This window comes from Pecten maximus, chromosome 5 (genome assembly GCF_902652985.1).
Source record: "Pecten maximus chromosome 5, xPecMax1.1, whole genome shotgun sequence".
NCBI lineage: Eukaryota > Metazoa > Mollusca > Bivalvia > Pectinida > Pectinidae > Pecten > Pecten maximus.
Window position 1 is genome coordinate 24,445,700 of NC_047019.1, and position 21,936 is coordinate 24,467,635.

General features: G+C 34.7%; 1 long non-coding RNA gene across 1 annotated transcript; it reads right to left on the bottom strand.

Annotated features, from left to right (window-relative positions):
• Positions 1-4,909: 4,909 nt before the first annotated feature.
• On the bottom strand, positions 4,910-8,719 carry LOC117327614. Its single transcript, XR_004532703.1, has 2 exons — positions 8,161-8,719; positions 4,910-7,174 (listed from the first exon to the last, which is right to left on the bottom strand). It is a non-coding gene; the product is annotated as an uncharacterized LOC117327614 (long non-coding RNA).
• Between the last annotated feature and the right edge of the window lie 13,217 nt (positions 8,720-21,936).

The following is a 21,936-nucleotide window of genomic DNA, read 5'->3' on the forward strand; positions in this document are numbered from 1 at the left end:
TACCTTCCTCGGACTACGTCCAGGGAGGTAAACAACCTCAACCCACAGTATGAAAAGTATGTCAATATCCGTTTCAACTTCTTTCACGTGTTCGCGATACTCTTCTGGCACTGTCCTTGCCAAATGAAGGTGCATGTGAATTACTATAGCAACACTCCTAGTGGTGTTGATCTGGTCTAGTTGCCAAGCTACGGACTGTATAGAAGATTTTGGCACAGATTTAATACTGACGTAAAAGGGATTTGTATGAACTGCTTATGTCAAGGATGTATTAAGTTTTAACCCTTTACTTTGTGACTTGGTTCGTATGGAACAGCAGCTGATTGGCTGAATAAGTTGTGTGAGTAAAAGTTTCCGGTTTTTGAGTTGTCCTTATATAACCATCCGGTTGTCGTTACCCAAATAAGACTTTTCGACCACCATTCTAATTTATTTTAATGTTTAATTACGCATTTTCATATACATACGTTTATAGTATTTAGATATTTATTTAATGTACGTTAAAACAAATTAATTTTAGTCAATGATATGGGATTCGCCACCCGAAATTGACACTGCTACCCGCTGTAGGCTGAGCTTTGCGAGACGAAATGAACCTCCTGCTTAGAAAAACAAAAATAAGAATATTTACTATATAGCACGCACTGCCATCATATGAATTCAACTCGCGATGTTATTTTGTTGAACCTTTTTGTTAAACTGTTTCTTTATTTTTTTTATTTACTTTTACCATCTGTATATTTTTTATCTACTTTTACCATCTGTATACTACCTAAGATGTTTTCTAATTAATTACAACCGACCCTCGGCTAATTGATTATCGACCGAAGGGATCGTTTTCGCAAACATAACGCTTTTTTCGAATTCGTTGTTTATCTACTATATTTGTGTAACTGTAATATATTACCCCACCTAGGACCAAATGTTTTGTTATGTACTTAATGTTGGTTCAGGCTTGGAAATCCATATTTCCAGGTCTGTCGTTTATATATAATAAACGGCCAATTTCATTCTAAACTTGGTTGTCTGTCTTATTTGTTATGGTTATATGCATTTGGTCCAACAAGCTTGCCCTCACGACAGTCATGTATAAATTATATTATATATTATATTTCTATATGTGATCGTTTGGAATGTACTTGTGTCTTGATAAAAAGGCAAATTGCCTCGACAATTTACTTGTTTGTACTATCATTGTTACTTGACTTGTTTGGTTTGGTTTGTTTTGTTTAACGCCTATTAACAGACAGGGTCATTTGAGGACGTACCTGGTTTTGGAGGTGGGGAAAGGCCGGAGTACCCAGAGAAAAACCACCGACCTACGGTCAGTACCTGGCAACTGTCCTACGTGGGATTCGAACCCGCGACCCAGAGGCGGAGGGCTAGTGATAAAGTGTGTGAACACCGCGGCACCTAATTCCAATGTATTAAAACAATTTAAAAACTGACAAATAGTGAAATTGAATATATATCTTTATTTTATCAGTTTATTACATGTACGGGAGTTAAAATTTTTGTGAAGACAACACATGAATTACATTACAAAAAAAGAACTAAAAAAGAATAGACATACATACATCATCAACAAAACAAAAAAGAAGAAGAACAAACTACACAAATAACCACAACCTCTCGTACATAAACAGGTAGAGGTACTATAAACACCATAAGTCAATTTGGCACATTACTTTATATTAAATACGCATATTTATCTTACTGTTGTAATACACAACTGATGTTCATGTTTATTTTTTCTAATTTCGCATAACAATATTAAATTACAATGGGGAAAACGTAAGTTTGCAATAAAGTAGTTGATTCAGTTTTTTTATCAAAATATGCATGCAATATTAACAAGAGGCCCATCGGGCCTGTATCGCTCACCTGGTTGGATTTGACCAAACGTCAAAATAATTTGCATGCTCAATTTATTAATACATAGCTTTATTTGTCAATCTTGAACAATGCTATATATGGTTATAGTGCGGTGATCCCAACTGATTTTAAGAAATAACAAAGTCCAGACTCTCTAAGGGCCTGAAAGACCTCAAAGGATTGTTTTTACAACATGATCGTGTTTAATAAACTAAGTCCCTTAGGGTGGGGGAAGACCCTTAGGCATATTTTTACATCAGAATTGTGTTTATCCGTTAACCTCCAGCGGTGCTATACATGGTTATTGGATGGAGGGTCACAGCATCCATTTATGCAAAATCTGTTCCCCTTTCCCTTAGGATGCTTCTGACTAAATTGGGTTAAAATCCATTCATAACTATATGACAAGTAGCGCTTTCAAGGAATTACCTCTATTTCCCCTATTGGGCACCACCCTTTTAACCCTTGGGATAAGAGTCGACATTTGTGCAAAATCTGTTTCCCTTCCAAAAGGATGTTTCTGACCAAATTGGGTTCAAATCCATTCGTAACTTTATGACTTGTAGCGATTTAAAGAAATTTCCCCTATTTCCCCTATTGGGCCCCGCCCCTTTGACCTCTTTGGGGTCAGAGTCACCATTTATACAAAATCTGTTCCCCTTTCCCCGAGGGTGCTTCTGAATAAATTGGGTTCAAATCCATTCATAACTTTATGACTAGTAGCCTTTAAAAAAATACCTCTATTTTCTCTATTGGACCCCGTCCCTCTGGCCCCTTTTGGGTCATGGTCATCATTAATGTAAAATATGTTTCCATTCCCGAAGGATGCTTCTGACAAAATTGGGTTCAAATTCATTCATAAAATCCCTTCATAACTTTATGACTAGTAGCGATTTAAAGGAAAAATTCATTTCCCCTGTTGGGCCCCGCTCCTCTGGCCACTAAGGGCCACTTATGCAAAATCTGTTTCCCTTCCCGCAAGGATGTTTTTGACCGAATTTGGTTAAAATCCACTTAAACAAATTTGGTTAATATCCACTCAGTATTTTATGACTAGTAGAGATTTAAAACAAATGTTGACGGACGGACGGACGGACGCCGACGGATGCCGCGCCATAGCATAAGCTCACCGGTCCTTCGGTCCCGGTGAGCTAAAACTTATCAACCTGTGAACTACAACATAAATGCATTTTAACAAACTAGTTTTCAAACATCTCTTTCCAACCTTCTTCAATACAAGCATTTTTCATGGATATTTTGCTTTTCTCAACATCATATTTAGAAACAAAAAACTCATTCAAACTATCTATATTTAGTTTGTCCTTTTTTCTGTATGTAGAATATATATAGAATGTTGCATACTGAATCAGAAAATCAAAAGTATTGTTTCTAGTCTAAATTGTATAATTTTACAAGTCTTATCTGTATTCTTTATTTTCAATCTTGTCATAATAAAAATATTGTAGGGCTTCTCAGAAATATTTTCTATAGTTTAAATAATTTCTATATTACAGGTATTGCAAATATTACTGTCAGAGTTGTCGATATGTTTTGTATAATTATTCAGTGTAAGAATGTGGTGGTGCAACCGGTATTGTTGTGTGTGAGGACATTTTTGTATTTTGCTGGTGTCTTTGAAAATAAAATTTTTGAACCTTTTGAAAAAAAAAAAAAAAAAAAAAAAAAATGTGGTGGTGCAACCGGTATTGTTGTATATCCATTTTTGCTTTGTCGTTATCATAATTTACTTCCTTCAATAAAACATAAATACATATATGTACATCCCTTTTTTTCTTCTTTTTTTTAAATATAAAATATAAAAATAACTGGGTATAAAAGGTCTTTCTATTTGTTATTTGCCCTTGGGTTTAAGTTTTTTACAACTTTGTTTGATTATGCTACATAACTACGTTGATAAAGCCAAAACATATCTTTATTCGATACCAAATATCAATTAAGAATTGATAAAAGACAGAAATTTGTTCTCATGATCCAGTAAATCACATATATTTTTGACACTCTTATTTAACCAGATTCTGTTAAAAAAGAGTTACCAATGCAATAAATTGTGTTATACCAATAGACAAACATAGAAATACACACGGAGTCTGCACTTGTGTTGCTTCTGAAACTTTAACCCATGTCTTGAAAACATGCTTTCAAAATGTATGATTAGTAATAGAATGTTTAAAGGTGCTACACCTCCGGCATCTAGTCATATATGTATACCTATTTAAGACCTACATATAAAAAAAGAGAAAAATATAACGCCATAAATTGTCGTAAAGAAGCTATGAAGTTAGGAACTTTTGCATATCCCTGCCTATGGAAGAGTCCAACTTTATAATCGCCTTTACATACACGTGACCTTGATCGCAGTGCATTCGGGGAGATATTTACATACAGAAGAAAACAAATATGGTAGACTTCAGCTGGGGCAAATACCGCCTGTTGCCTAGCATAACTACAAATTTAAAATGCCGACGTTTTAATGCAAAAAGAAAATAAAAACAAAATGAACATTTCAAATACTATCCATCGCGAAAAATCACGATCCTCTGCATGCTGCCATCCACGAACCGAAAAGCTTTCCTAGCGTTACCCCCTTCGGCCCCATTTCCATGGATTGATACAAATGTGATTTATCAATAAGTCTAAGCTGTCGAGCTATGCAGTCTCCTTCCTCGCTTCTTAAAGCGATCGCCATTTGAGCTCGTTGGTGTTTCTGTTTTCGGCGCATGCACAGTCAGTATTTCATTCAATATGGGGGCGGAGCAATATGGAATATTTTAGAGATAAATAAGTAGTAACGGTAATAGTGTAATGTATGTAACTTTTATTGCTTAAGAAAAATACATATGAGTCTATTCGTGTTTTTAATTGGTAAAAATGATATTTTTCGGAGGTGTAGCACCTTTAAGCCAGATATTTTACCAAAAGGATCTAATAAATTTAGAGTTTCGTTAAATAAGTTTCTAGATCCGTCCAAGATGATTGAGGTGCAACCTTAATGAGTTTATGTTTTATATGTACAATGTACTTTGATAACTGTAATATGTTTATTATGTTTAAGAGAATAATCAGTATTTCAGCAACAACCAAAAAAGACAGGGAGCCTGAAGTTAGTTCCGAGTTCTGAGTTCCGTTTAAGTAAAACGGTACTTCCGATTTCCGAGTTCAGAGTTCGGTTTAAGTAAAACGGAACTCGGCCGAGTTCCGTAAGTAAACGGAACTCCAGTTCCGAGTTCCGTTTTACTTAAACGAAACTCGGAACTCGGAACCAACTTCAGGCTCCCAAAAAGACATGGGGAGATAGGATCCCCTTGTGGACAGTCCTTCTGTATGTTTGGTGTAACAGCAAAATAGGTTTTACTAAACAAAGTTTTTATCCATTTTAGTGCTTTCTCCAAAATTGAAAAAAAAAACGAAAATTACTTTGTTTAATTTATGAGACTGAGTTGAATGCTTGTTCGAAATCAATACATATTAGATGACCTGGTATGTTATTTAGTTATCTATAATGTAATATATAAGTCTAGTGTTTACACCATTATTTCTGTCACTTACGAGGGATGATCGATATGTTGTGAGCCTCGTATTGAAGGAGGTACTCAAGAATATTCTGTTTAAGTCCTACTATTCTTTGATTATCTAGGGATATCAATCAGCCCTGGTCAGATTCCCATTTGTGTTTCGATGTAATACTGTCTAGAACTGATTTTAGTCTTATCTGCTGATGCTAATTTATATACACCATCTAACAAAGTAGACTGATTGGATATTGATTATTGATAAGTCGATCGATCATGGAATATTGATTGGTTATTGGTCATTGATCGGCTGTTACTCATTGATCAATTATTGATTGGTTATTCAATGACTATTGATCAGTTATTGTTCGGCTATCGATTACCGATTGATAACCGATTATTGGTCATTGATTAAATGTTTTGGATAGTTATCGATTAGAGATTAATTACTGACGCAGTATGCAACATAATAATGAAAACAACCACTCAAGTACTCATAGAAAAAACCTCATTTCATTATGTATGGCAATCCAATTGGTCTCTTGTTTACGACCTTGCTAATCAAGTTACCTTCATCATTCTTGATGTACTTATCTTTTTCGGAGAAGCAAACTATTGCATAATGAAATTGGGTCTTTCGACATCAAGCATAATTATAACCATTAGTTTGTGCATTTGTATCAAAGGTTTTCTGTGGTATTATCCAAGTTTTCATACTATATATCTTAGAAATGTCGGACGTCTTGTGCTAATACTCGGTTAAAATAATACTTTCTACAATGCATAGCAATTAATACACCTTAAAAATAACTAAGGGAAATCCTTATGTATATCTGTTTATGATGGTAGGCAATTAGAGTAGGATAGTTCAGCAGGTTAGATCATTACTGTTTGACTAACAGCGAATAGAGAAATCAGCATCAGTAGTATTTTTCAATACATGATGAAAACAAGGGCATACTTGAACAAAGGTACTTATCATTAATAGCACAGATAAGATATAAAAAGGTCGACCATGTTATTTAAATTTGCAGTATTTGGATGGATAGGGACATTTTCACACCCAGATGTCATGTCCCATTGATTAAGAAATACTATTTGATCTATCATGTCTCTGAATTCCTCGTAAAGAATTTGTTCTTGAACGTTTCTGAAATAATCGACGGGTACCTGAAATGCTGGTGTCGTTACTGCATGAGGCCCCTTGATGAAAACGACAGCATTTGGTGCACGTTTGAAAAGTCTGTCAATACCTGTTTTAGCTTCTTTCACGTGTGCGCGATACTCCTCTGGCACTGTCCTTGCCAAATGCAGGTACATATGAATAACTACAGCAACACTCCTAGTGGTGTTGATCTGGTCTAGTTGCCAAGCTACCGACTGTATAGAAGATTTCGGTAAAGCTGTAATACCGCCATAAAAGGGATTTGCATGAACAGCTAATGCCATAGATGTATTTAGTTCCTGGTTTTCTGCTTCCAAAGTTGTATACCATTTTATGTTCAACTTCTTCGTTGTTATTGTCATATTCAACATATCTTTAATGCGTAAAAACCATGACCGAAGATTCGAATCGCCTATCAGTAACACATGGAACCCTCTGAGACATTTAACGTATGACGTAGCAGCGGGATTATGCAGTTTATTCGAGCATCTCAGTGCACGCCATTGTCCCTTAAAGTAGAAACCCGTAGGAGACGGTTCTAACCATGTTTCTCTCTTCGGTCTCTTGTGGCACGGAATATTATCGGATTTGATAAACTGGTTATCTGAAAAAATAAATAACTGCGCATGATTCTGGAAAATATCATTAAGATAATGCATTATTTTTGAATGTCTGGTGCTCATGCCTCAAAAAGGTATTTTACATAAACTAATTTCTTGTGTTTTACAACTATTGCTCATAACCAAAGAAACATTCATTCTCTAACGAGGATATATTCGGTACATATTTGAAAAAAAACTGTCTTCAGTATAATGATAAGTTTCGGAATTGTCCAAACACAAACAATAAAAATGAACAAAGTATGAATTTTGTTGAAGATATGGCAAATTCAAAATACTGGGATTTAAAACTACATCATGCAGGTGTTTTGTAATTCTAGGATTTATCAGTGATGCTTGGAGCCCAAAGCGAGGAAATCTAAAAGGGAAGTCGAAACTGGCATAAACGAAAGTGAAAATACAGCAAGAAGTGACACGGACCCTATTGTTTTATCAATTTCATATGCATATTTGATAACTTCACACAATTTCATTTTGGATAACTTTAAAAACATATGAATTACACGTGTATCAATCAACTGGCCCCATGATATTCTGTAGAGTTTAAAACGTGGAATACAAGGTATTCAGTGAATACAGGGTAACAACAAACCTGGGAACCTCCATACTAGCAGAGCTTACCACCAAGCTATCTCACACAATTTCACAACTGACTTTAAGGTAAAAAGTATTTCACTTAAGTGAAATCATTTTAAAGCATATTTGACCTTAAGAGGAAATGAAATTGAAAGTTAAAGCGGCTTTTCATAGACATTCAAATCTAAATATGAATTAGTAATAGTACAGTTCATGCCAAAAATAGAGGTACTTCTTTGAGAGATTAGATTGAAAATATTCAGCAAACAGAACTGGATTTAGTAGTTAAATTCAAACGAACTTGTATTCAAATGCAAATCCTATTGCACAAAATCATGTTTTATGAAAATTGCTAAGAAAATAACTATAACCCCGTGATAGGTATTATAATAACCTCCAGACACAGTGATTGCAGGCCGTTCATGCAGCAACAAATTCTTGTGGGATCTGGAGAAATCAAAATTCAATATAAAAACAGTATAAGAAGGAGTTGATAATGAAATAACAAATAAAATGAAATAAAAATAAATGTGAAAAGTGTCTTTAAAATTCACGTTTTTAATAGAACTTCATGGCTAGGTTGTGATTTTTATCGAGAGATGTACGGTTCATTAATGATAACTCCTCTGTCTTAGCTGTAAGAATATAAATTCCAATAATGGCAACAACAAATTGTAATGATACATTACATTATAAATACATCGTGTAGAATAATCGATTTTAGTGGAAAAGCATGCCTACATAATTAGATGGAATGCTAGTGTGGCCAGCAAATCAGTAACTGCATTATTTGTGTTAAAATTACAGTCTTCTTATTTCTTTTAAAACAAGTCTAATCACAAGTAAACAACTGCATGTCATACAAACATGTTAATTATCATATATTTTTTTTGAAACTTTGCAGTTAACAGTATAAATAATCACCTTGTTAACTGGAGGGCAATAGGACTAAGGTTGTTACTGTCTGTTCCAGTGGTCATTCTTCCAACTTTGACATGTAAGTAGCCTTTGTCGTGGACGTCCACAGTACCAATGTAAACCATGATTTTCCTCTGTAAAGTTACATATATGTTGGTTAATTGGTTTAACACTACACAGTGTTGTCTCAGACACAGTCATATTTTCTGACTTAAATGTAGCTTTTATGTTTCTAAGCAATCCGTGTTCCTCTAAATACTGTACAACCAGTCCAATCTGTTCTTTGGTGTTGGCAATTGATATTTTGATCCGGGCTTTACCCTTCCATACAGCCATCACGTGTCCGATGTAGGAACCATTTCTATTGTCAGTCACATAACCATTTACATTAGCATTGTTGGACGTATCCGTCATCCAGATACGAAGAAGATCCCTGCCAGAAGATAGAGGTTCGCCATAGCCATTGTACAACTGAATGTGCACGGATATCACTTCTCCTAAATAGAAAGTCTTTCGGCTTCTTGGAATGCTCAGTATAGAAAACAATCCATTGGCTGTCTGTTTTAAATTTGTAACATTTCGTATTTTCAAGTAATAAGGATACATGTCCAATGGATTTTCCGCCACTGCAGCATTCCTTCTATCGTTACCTGGCCTGATGAGGCGTACTGGTTGATACTGTCTGTAGAAAATAATAAAAAAAGGCCAACAACAAAACATTTTTAAAAAGAAGGTATTTTTAAGCATTTTGCAAAAGTTATTTCAGATAGCGCCTACCTGCAAATTGGCATCGGTTAATACGACGGTTAAATCCATAAATTTGTATACATTTATTGTTTTGTACGTGCACCAATCGGATGTTGTACTTTCAATCGAATATTTTATGACCATGAGCAGTGAACACTTTTATTTTGTTTTTGTTTTGTCTGATAGTTTTGTGTTAACAAAGAACAAATAACAGCCCATTTTCTATATCTATATTAAAAAAATCCCAATCCGACAAAAAGCCTGCAAAAGACCTCTCCAGATGTAAAGTATCGTAGTCGCAGGCTGTAGGTAGGAAATTATGGTAACTTACATTAGTTCCAAAGAGGTTTCATTACGATGTCGCTAGCTCTAACATGTTTACCATTATAAACTACTGTTACCGTGTATGATAAATACAATGTATCTCTGAAGTTAAAGAAATAACTTTTGACAATTTGGAAAATAAATGTCGTCGCAGGATAATTATTGTCAATAACTTTTTGTCCAACTCTACTAGAGTAGGTCTACCTAACAACTGACATCATGACTTTGTGGTACTGCTTTTCAGTACTACTCTGCCTACCTGCTATGTTCACAGTGTCTTTACAAATCATGTATGAACCTACAATGGGTTGATATATCCCCGAGCAATATATTCAGCTTATGGAGTATACCTGCAATGGTAGTCCTAGATCTCCTCCCAGTTTTCATCCGCCTGTTCCCCTGAATGAGCTACACACTGCTTGCACTGAAGTGCTTGGAGAACATCATTATCTCCATATAAGCAGCGTATCTCGTAGTTCCTGATATTCTCATAGATAACCGCCCCCCGCCCTCTTTTGTATTTGCGTGTGATATTAAGGAAAATCCGACATGAGATGGTTTCATCAAAGTCTTGGTGACACAGGTATATATTACTAGAGTGCTTAAGAGTTGTTAAACTAATCTCCTTCGCCGGCATTATCCGCTATTTGTAAAGGCAAGTGAACATTTCAACACGTCCTCTTCATATATATAATCTATTCCCGTTACTAAAAGCTAACTTTCTCCTCAGAATCTCCACAGACAATATCTAAAGATCTTGGAAACAAACATGTCCTTCCTAGAATCAGCTAAAAGTTCTACTGGATGAACACCAAACTTATGTAAATCAAAATTGACATTTGGGGTGTTTACTCGTTTTTGTAAAGAATATCAGCCCTAAAATTCAGAGAAAGAATATCACCCAGTAGCTTAATCCCAGACTGATATCAATAGATCATGGCGTTGTTAAACAAAATTAATCATTTTAGTCAACATTACATAATGCTCTGCAAACACAAGTGTTTGTGAAACTGAATATCCCTTACATAAATTCCCCTGTTTAATACAATATGGGGGATTATCTATTTATTGTCAGGATACTTAGTACAAAGTTCCACAATTGGGTTTAACTTTTTTGTTAAAAATGATCAGCATTTCTTATTAATGTTATTGTGAGCCAAATATATGGATTTTCCGGAGAGGTGAGATCACATGTAACGAGCTAAATGTACAAAAAAACAACATTGACCTGTACTTTCTAACAATGTTTCCAAATTTCAATGTTAATACTCTAAAGGAAAATTGTACGTTCATGCTATTTAACAGCAAACTTCTAAACTAAAGTCAAACAACTGGAGTAAGTCATGGGGATATTTAAGAGCAAAGTCTTTGCTGGAACTAAATACTATTAATTTGCGAGTTAATATTGGACTTATCAATTTTGGTTTTTCACCGAATTTTATTGATACTCATCGGATACCAAATAATCTACGAGGGCTCATTGATAAGTTGTGAGTCTCGTATTGAAGGATTTGAATTTGCCGGACATATTGTTATTAATATATTAATCCCCTTCAGTATCTATACACTTTTGCCAGCGGTGTTTAAGGGCCTCAATGCCACTTTTATAGAACTCCTTTTCTTGGCTGTTCTGAAAGCAATTCATTGCGTGCTAGGGTAAGGGTAAGGGTTAGGGTGCCTTAAATAGCTGTTTTCAATTTTGGAAATAGATCAAAGTCTGATGGAGCGAATTCAGGTGAATCAGGCGGATGCACAATCAATTTAAAGTCACAATCGCGAGTGGGAGGCATGGCAATGACAGACTCTTCCACTCTAACCATAACCCTAAACGATTTTGTCCATTCTGCAAAAGCCGCCTGTCAGGTTTACTTTAGAGTGCTATTTCGTCGATATAAACTTACCAAATGAGACCAGTCCTTGGGTAAACGGCTCTGTATAGTCAGAGAATAGTAGGACTTAAAAAGAACATCCATGAGTACCTCCTTTAATACGAGACTCACAACTTATCAATCAGCCATCATACATAAGACAATAATTAGGACCATAACAATAACTTACACCAGGTAAAGATTATCAATACACAAAACTAACCTAATCTATTTACATGGAATACAGGGAAAACATACAACGTACAAAGAAATACTTACTGTTTCATGATAGGGACGGTACGGGGTATGGTGTCGATGAAGTACAAAAGGATTTCAATACCAACGAAAATGACAGCACAGAGGATAGCTAAATAGTAATGACGCCTGAATTGTGGTAGTGATGACAGGGGTCTGGTACCTGGTAGAACAGAATAACACAGATAATCTGGATTCTACTCTTTTACAGGATAACATTATGTTATATAACTGTTATATTTCAGATGATTGACAAACTCATATCTCTATCAACAATCACTTACTAATAATTTACTCTATATTTTAATAAGATATACACAATAATAATGTATTTAACAGAATTAACAAAATAGGACGAAAAAGCTTGTAATTAATGAAAAAAATTACCACGGCAATATTAAATCAACAAAGTGTTAATCAGACTATGGTTGTCCAAGTACATGTCTCTGCTGTAAATGAGATACACAGCTATCACAACAGTAACACAAATGAGCTACACAGCTATCACAACCATAAATGAATCCTGGAAGTTGTCGTACCGAATGATTTCGTATTGGGTTTTTTGGTACTAAATCACTTTCATACCAGAAAAATAATGTAACAATAAAATAAAATAAATTGGATAATGATTCAGATGCGAAATCTTGGGATCATTTACTATTGTGTTGGAGATAAATGTAATATTATTTTCAACAAACAACATACTAGGTAACATTTCGGCTATTTTTCATGTATGACTTCCTGTTTATGCGGCCGTACTAAATAAGGTTAGGGTTAAATGTGGCTAATTACAGTGTGCATAAACATTCAAAAACTAATAGCAGATGTTTAAAATATCAAATAATTCACATATGGTATAATACTACCCTAATTAACTGGCCCGTTAATGGCAATGTTTGCTTTACTGACGTAAGTAATCATTACGTGTAATTGAGTGATTTCGTATCAGATTTTTATCTTTCTAGGATCATAAGATCGCCGTATAATTGTCATGAAAACTGATAAATTGAGAGGATAAATTGAGGTGCTCCAATTAGAAGGAGTGTTAAGATTAGATCTGATGGATGAGCTGAGTTTGAGGTGGTCTTATCAAGTTCGACAAAGCCCCACACATGGGTCATAGTCCTGTATTTGAATAACAGTTACTAATTTTGGTAATAAATAAGCTACTTAAATGCAAGATACATTAAAATAGAAACACAATAAGTTCTTTTATACATTTGTGACGTAAAAGGGCGTCTATTTAACATGGCTCAATAACCAATGTGACAGTGTATATCCGCACAAGAAAGGTTCATTTATCTTACCTAACTTTAGTGCTATAATGACAATTATATCACCGATTTCTTTATTCTACGGTCTCCGTTGACTACTCTGTATGAGTAAATTGTCGAAGTTTTATGCAGTCCAACCCATTATCAAGCCAAAGGTCAATTTAATACAGACATAAAAACATTTTCTAAAAATATGACACTCTGTTTAATTACAAATGCATAAAAAAGTTAAATGTGTTTCTACTTCCAATTATCCTGCATTTGAGTAATCATTTACCAGCGTACCTCTATAAGTGGCATGGGAGGAATAAGTGCCTATAGAGGATATAGGGACGTTTTGCACGCCCAGGAATTCACTTAGTGTTCATGGAGGTCATTTTACGATCTTTTCTTTTGTAAAATCATACACGCGTTACAATCGAAGGGAAGGAACTCGTATTGAAATAACAGACAATATAGACTGTATTGCGGTGATAACTAATGTTCTAATTGGAGGTTGCAATAAAATGTAGCTTTATTCGGAGTATCCATCACTAATTGCCTAGACCATGGACGTTACGGCAGCTATATGTCTACCATACAATGATTGTCCAATTTTAGTTTCACAATTTAATCATTTATTTATCTCACTACCCAACCCAGATTATAGGTTTATTAGTAAGTTAAATACTATTTTCTTTGAATTTTTATGGAATAGCAAAGTTGACAAAGTTAAAAGAGATGTAATTGTTCAAGACTACATTAATGGTGGTTTAAAAATGATAAATATTAAGGCTTTCATAGACTCTCTTAAGTTAGGTTGGATAAGAAGATTATTTTCTAGCACCTCCAAATGGCAAGCAATTATAAAAACATATGTGAATACTGATATGTTGATACAGTGTGGTTCAGACCATTTACAGCAATGTGAAAAGAAATGTAAAAATTTGTTTTGGATAGATGTTTTGAAAGCATGTAGAAAGTTTGTTACATCAAATGAAGTAAATATAAATATTAATTGTATAAATGCGTATCTGAAGGCACCATTATGGTTTAATGACAAAATTACTATGGACAAAAAGTCTGTTTTTTTCCAAGACTGGTATAAGAAAGGAGTTGTAAATATAAATGATTTGATAAAGGATCATAATGCTGGTACATTTTATACGTTTCAAGATTTTACACAACTGTATCGAATACGGACTAATTTTCTCCAATATCATAGTGTCATTTCAGCTGTAAAAAAGTTCAATCCCAATCCTGTTCTCCCCATGCTGGAAATAACACGTCCATTTATTCCAGTAAACTTTGAATTTTTTTTTTAAACATTTCAAAGGGTCAAAACACTTTTAGAACATTATGATCAGAAATAGTATTGTGCCCTCAGGACAAAGAAAATGGAATTCAATTTTTGATAGAAGCAATATTTACTGGAGTCAGGTTTTCAAACTTCCGTTTATCGTAACTAATAACACAAAATTCCAATGGTTTCAATATAGAATCAATCACCATATTCTTACAACAAACTCTCTTTTATTTAAAACTCGAATGGTGCCATCACCTTTGTGTACACTGTGTAACTCAGAGATTGAAACCATTATTCATATTTTATGGGAATGTCAGGAGGTTCAAAATCTTCTTCTTAGCTTTGAAACTCTTTTAGATACACTCCTTATTCCTTTTGGTTTTAATAAAGAATCATTTTTATTTGGTCTTCTCACACAAAATGTAAATGGTAAAATTGATAATGAAATTCTCATTGTAATTAAACAGTACATATATAAAATGCGCTGTCTGCATAAGTCCTTAAATTTAAATGCTTTAATAAATACTATACAGGACTATTTTGATATACAAAGATGTGTAGCTTATAGCAAAGGAGGTATGTATAAGGAGAGATTTAGAAACGAATGGCTAAAATGGGAAAAATTAATTAGGTTATAGCTTTCATGTCATAATATATTTAACTGACATGTCTCCTAGGCTCTAAAACACTAAACTGGTCAATAATTTTGCTTTGTTGCTCTGATAATATATTGTGATTTTTCCATCCCCTTTTTTTTGTCTATTTATCTTTCTATTTATGTATGTCAATACTGTCTGTATGTCTGTGTCTCTGTTTAGTCTGTCTGTGTCTTTCGGTCTAAGTAGGTTGGTGTTAGTCTATGTATCTGTTTGTCTGTATATGTCTGTCAGTCTTTCTGTATATGTCTGTGTCTCTGTTTAGTCTGTCTGTGTCTTTTTGTCTAAGTAGGTGGGTGTTGTTACTTGTTAGTCTATGTATCTGTCTGTCTGTGTGTATGTCTGTCAGTCTTTCTGTATATGCCTGTGTCTCTGTTTAGTCTGTCTGTATCTTTCTGTCTAAGTAGGTTGGTGTTGGTTTATGTACACTGTATCTGTCTGTCTGTGTGTATGTCTGTCTGTTTGTCTTTACATGGATGAATAGCAGGATAATAGAAACAGAATGTGTGTTTAATATGCATTTTCTTATATATGTATGTATACAATAATATATACAACATATGTAGTATGTGTGCACTTGTGTGGGTATATTTGAGTTGTAGTAGGTGCGGTATGTAGATATGTTTTCATGTAAGTGCTGTGTGTACATGCCAATGGATGGATATCAAAATAGTACATGTATGTGTTGTAAAGCATGTGTGCGCATTGTCATATGCAATAGTTAGTATATGACTATATGTAGTACGTATGAACATGTATATGTGTATAGTATTGTGTACATGTATGTATATGTACTAGAACATTCATGTGTGTGGGAAGGTGTTTGCGTGGGGTGTGTCATTCTCATTCATCAGAGTTACTTCCCTTCGTTTCATATGTCACTCGGTCAGTACGGTGGTATAGCGTAGCTTAGCAGACTCTGGGGGGCGAGAATGGGAGTGTGTGGGTGTGTATGTGTGTATGTAAGCTGGTGCGTAGTAAATTATAATAGAAATACATATCAGTGCTGAAAGGTGTGAATGACCATAAAATGTAGATGTCTTGTGTTTGTTGATAATATATGTTTAACTGAATAAAATATAAATTACAAAAAAAAAAAAAAAAAAAAATGATTGTCCAGTGGAGTCTCCGTGTCATTGTCCAGTGGAGTTTCCGTGTCATTGTCCAGTGGAGTCTCCGTGTCATGGTCCAGTGGAGTCTCCGTGTCATGTTCCAGTGGAGTCTCCGTGTCATTGTCCAGTGGAGTCTCCGTGTCATTGTCCAGTGGAGTCTCCGTGTCATTGTCCAGTGGAGTCTCCGTGTCATGGTCCAGTGGAGTCTCCGTGTCATTGTCCAGTGGAGTTTCCGTGTCATTGTCCAGTGGAGTCTCCGTGTCATGGTCCAGTGGAGTCTCCGTGTCATGGTCCAGTGGAGTCTCCGTGTCATGGTCCAGTGGAGTCTCCGTGTCATTGTCCAGTGGAGTCTCCGTGTCATTGTCCAGTGGAGTCTCCGTGTCATTGTCCAGTGGAGTCTCCGTGTCATTGTCCAGTGGAGTCTCCGTGTCATGGTCCAGTGGAGTCTCCGTGTCATTGTCCAGTGGAGTCTCCGTGTCATTGTCCAGTGGAGTCTCCGTGTCATTGTCCTGTGGAGTCTCCGTGTCATTGTCCAGTGGAGTCTCCGTGTCATGGTCCAGTGGAGTCTCCGTGTCATTGTCCAGTGGAGTCTCCGTGTCATTGTCCAGTGGAGTCTCCGTGTCATTGTCCTGTGGAGTCTCCGTGGCATTGTCCAGTGGAGTCTCCGTGTCATTGTCCAGTGGAGTCTCCGTATCATGGTCCAGTGGAGTCTCCGTGTCATTGTCCAGTGGAGTCTCCGTGTCATGGTCCAGTGGAGTCTCCGTGTCATTGTCCAGTGGAGTCTCCGTGTCATTGTCCAGTGGAGTCTCCGTGTCATGGTCCAGTGGAGTCTCCGTGTCATTGTCCAGTGGAGTCTCCGTGTCATTGTCCAGTGGAGTCTCCGTGTCATGGTCCAGTGGAGTCTCCGTGTCATGGTCCTGTGGAGTCTCCGTGTCATTGTCCAGTGGAGTCTCCGTGTCATTGTCCAGTGGAGTCTCCGTGTCATTGTCCAGTGGAGTCTCCGTGTCATTGTCCAGTGGAGTCTCCGTGTCATTGTCCAGTGGAGTCTCCGTGTCATTGCACGGAACATTCGATTGATTAAGGGACATTAACGGCTAAAAATCATCTTCATCAAAATATATTTGTCTCTGTTCCTGCTATCATTATGGTTAAATTGTTATTTTTCCTGAGTTCATCTTGTTCTTTATTTTGCAAGCATTTCTTTTCGGTCACTACATTTTCTATCGACTGAATTTTCCTATGTTAATCTATTTTCATTAACTTACTCTTTATGTTACTCACAATGTATATGTATTTCGTATGATGACACTCACATATAGACATTATCAAACCTGTTGAACTGATACTGGTGTTTTGTGGATCTTTCCTTGTACTTCCACTTATTATGCAAAGAAAAGTCCTGGGGGTGACCGTTTATGCATACGTTACGCATGGATGACTACCATCGCTTGTCTCTTGTCGTAGTTACCTGAAAGACAATGACAAATTGAGATGACTCACTTAAATTCATTTATTATTTTAAACCTTACGGTTTTTGTGGATTTCACATAATGTAATTCTTCATAATTCTCAGGTAATTAAAAATATCGAGGAGGTGTTTGTCGTACATATTATTTTTTCGCTCTGCTGGCTGCTGAAACTATATATGCTATTCATTATGAATGTTATATATTCATTTATATGATCAATTACACGTGGCCAGTTTATCAAATGAAATAATCACAAACTTTGTCCTTCTATATTGATATTTATTGTTTGAAATCAGTTTGTATATTACTACAATAGTTTTTACTTGACAACTGATGTGAACACTTTAATATAACACGTACTAGTATCATTATGTTATCAGTTTTCAATCCTAGTGAGTGTTTTTATGAGTATAGAATTACTCTGAAATGTATAATTACGTACATATGCAAACATAACATTGTCGGTTGGATAATAAAGACCATACAATCAGTACAAATATATAAAGTCAATACATGACAACTATTTACATAAACATACACACACATGGTACCTCACATACACAAACAGACCTCACAAACACGACCGCTGCCGTAGTGTAGTGTTTCTATATATATTAAATATAATTCAATCGTCTCGATATACCGATACTAATGACTTTTCCTAAATTTAGTAAGTCTTTATTATTTCCTATTTCCAAACGTTGGATAAAATTGGTCATACTAGGTTTTTATGGTATTAAGTTTAAATAAAGCGTTTTCTAATATCTAAATAATGGATATATCAAATGATAAAATGATATTCATTTTCCACATCACCGCTGTCACAATGTGTACAAATTCGATTATTTCTTCTATGTTCCCATATCTCCCCGTTTCTATATTCAACTGATGCGATGATAATCTAATTTTTGTGATTTCTTATAAGGGAACAACCAACCAATTGAAAAAAAAAGATTTTTGAAACATCCCCTATGTATAGAAAGTTGAACCAGGGATACAATGTCTGGCAGCCACTGATTGGCCAGTATATTATGAAGTAACAAAATAGATATGTAGCCTGATAGGTAACTGTCCATAAGAAATGTTGATACAATTTCGTAAGTCCGATTGAATTTTTTTCCCAAAAGTTCAGGTCATAATAATTAACAGGTAAACATTTAAGATTTTTGAGAATTTCTTCTGCGAAATTCACCCATTTTCAAAATGGCTACCCTAAAACAAACACTAAATTCTATGGAAAAACGATTGGTTGGATGGTCCCTATAACAATTCGTAATTCAATAGGTTTTGTTAAATACTGTTTCAGACAGAAATTACCACACATATAATTATACAAAGAACACTTCGATGAAAAATTCATCAACTCTATACAATGTTGTTGGAAATTATCCCGCATTCTATATTTAATAACACTCATTAGTTTTGCTTCATTACCGTTGGGTTCAATCTCCCATAAATATCCCAAACCTAATCGAAGTAATTCATGTTTTAAACCAACAGCTCACTTGCTGTCCTTCTAAATCATTTCTTCATAGCAAACCCTCAACATACAATTATCTGTATTTTTTAAGCCAATATCTAAAAATTATACATTTTTTAATTATATGTAAAGGCAGTCTACCAAGTTCTTGATATATCAGTACATTTGGTGTACTTCTCTTAATCCTTAAAATTCTCTTACAAAATCCTAAATGTATTTTTTCAACTCCCGCCGCTTTATGAAACCCCCCAAAACTAAGATTCATAATTTAATATATTACCCACCAAAGTGTCGAAAATGCTCAGTCGAGTTTCGACATTGAAATATTTTCTTTTACAAACATTTAAATCGGCAAACGATGCCTGTCTCCCTTGTTCAGATATGTTTTCTTGTATTATTTAGAATTTGCCATTTTTCATCAAGATTCCAAGATAACTAAAACTTTTACAGTGCCATTTCTCGGCCTCATTCAATTTACCGCCATTTCTGAAAACCATAACTTTTATTTGTTTTATCAAAATGAAGAGTTAAGTTCCATTTATCAGTTTATAATAACAACTAATCTAATATATTCTATAGTCTCTCTGCTGATTCAGCTTATAGTATAATATCATCAGCATACCGTAATAAAAATAAGTTAATCATTTGCAGTTCTATTGATAGAAATGCTTTTCGCAGTCATTTATACAAAGAGAAAATAAACCGGCGACATGATTTTACCCTGGAATAAACCATTTTTGCAAGTGAAGATATCCGACATAGAATCATTACACCTAACAACATTTAACTGTATTATTTTGGCATATCCTTCAATGTCCTTTAAATTAATGTTTGTAACACAAAAACAGCATCTGTGGTAGATACATTTTTTTCTAAAACCAAATTGAGCGTCACTTATTTTTGGCAAACCAACTAATTAGGACAATTCCTCTGTAGTTATCAGTATCATCTACATCACCTTTCTTAGATACAGCTGTAATATTACAAACAGATTGAAATCCGGTAAAACTGAAACCCCCGGTGTTTGGTGTTCATTTTATAGAGAAGGGTGAAAAGAACTCTGTGACAAACCAATAAATCCCGCCTACATTTCTCGATGAAAAAAAATCTGTTGGGTGTAAAAAAGATATGATTTTGATCGTTTAGATTTCATTCAGTACCATCCTATATGTCAGAAATGCGACCTTTATACAACCATTTTGCATTGTTTTCTATTTCAACGCAAGAAAAAAATTCCAAAAACCAAAAGACTTCAGCAGCTTTTGGCAATATTTCTTTTGTACCAACATGTTACAATACATGAAAAGCGGTTGCGTATAGGTCACATCTCTTAGTGTGATTGCTATTTCAACACAAAAGTAATAATTGTTCTTAAAACAGACAAAACATGTTAAATATGTACCATGTTTTTAATTTGGTTTGTTGAACTTAAAAGTAAAAACAATATATAATGTCCCCTTCCGACCACCACCATCTCGTGAAGTTGATTGCAATGTCTTCATCTCACGTGCTGTTAAGCATTGATCTATCGCTTCATGTTAAATGCCTTTGTCCAGTCGACATTATCAGCCCATAACTGCCAACTGAAAGCAGTTCAATGCTTATATTTACCACGTGCGATTTAAAAAAAATCACTATGATTAACGGATTTCAAATTTCCCCGCCATTCTCGGCTGTTAGCCTGTTAAAAGCTTTAGCATGATGTTCCGCGTAAAGAAATAGTGCATATGATCAATGAAATAAATCAAATAATTAATGCAAATTAAGATTATGACAATATTAACGGTCTGTCTAGTTTTTAAAAGGAAAATGTGTAGTTAATATCTTTTTCGTAACTGCGATGTGCATCAATTAGCACATTATTAATGCGCCAGTTGGCAGTTTATGAGATGGTAATGGTCAACTTCTGTTTATATTTTTCTGGTTATATAGTGACAATGTCACAGAGTGGTTAATGTTATAAGATAATAAAACAAATGAATTACATTTGTATATTGTTGTCTTCTTTTGAATTTTTACATTTTCCTTGATAAGCAAATAACTAAAAAAAAAACATAATTTTGAGAATATTTACTTTAATATATCCAAAAACATTTTTTAAAGCTACATATACATGTATTGTAATTGTGACTTCATGTACATGCGGTCTCAAATGTATCCATGTAGTATATCATATATCCTGTACAATTTTGTATGTAGGTAATTCTCTATACTTTATATCTTTATGAGAATAAAATCTTGTCATTGTAACTGATTGTTTTAAAATGCCATGTCCATTCAATTTGCCGTACCATTTAGTGGCTATGTATATTGTCATTAGAGTTAAAAATTAACATTTTGAATAATGTACTGGTGTATACTGAATATCTGGTCTGTGTTACCATTTTAAAACAACGCTAAACAATTATCAAACAAAATAAGCTTAAAACTTTTTCTTACGCTTAACAATGAAGCACCATGTTCAGCAGGGGTGTTCTCTGAACGCCAACATTTTTTTTAAAGAAAAGGTAGGTGTTGTTTCAGGAAACAATGGGAAGGCAATTATATACTGCTTCATATAAGTTGTCTTTTTTACCTGTACAATCAACTGAAATTTACCTGTGTTCATATAGCATACAGCAGAATTGTTGTTTGGTGTTTTTTCTAGTATATACATGCATTCAACAAAATGTGCAATATAGTAATACAGAATAATTTAAAAAATAATTAACAAATATATTTTACTGTGTCACTTAAAGTTCAATTACAGCATTACATATTTTACTTAGTTTATCTATATATG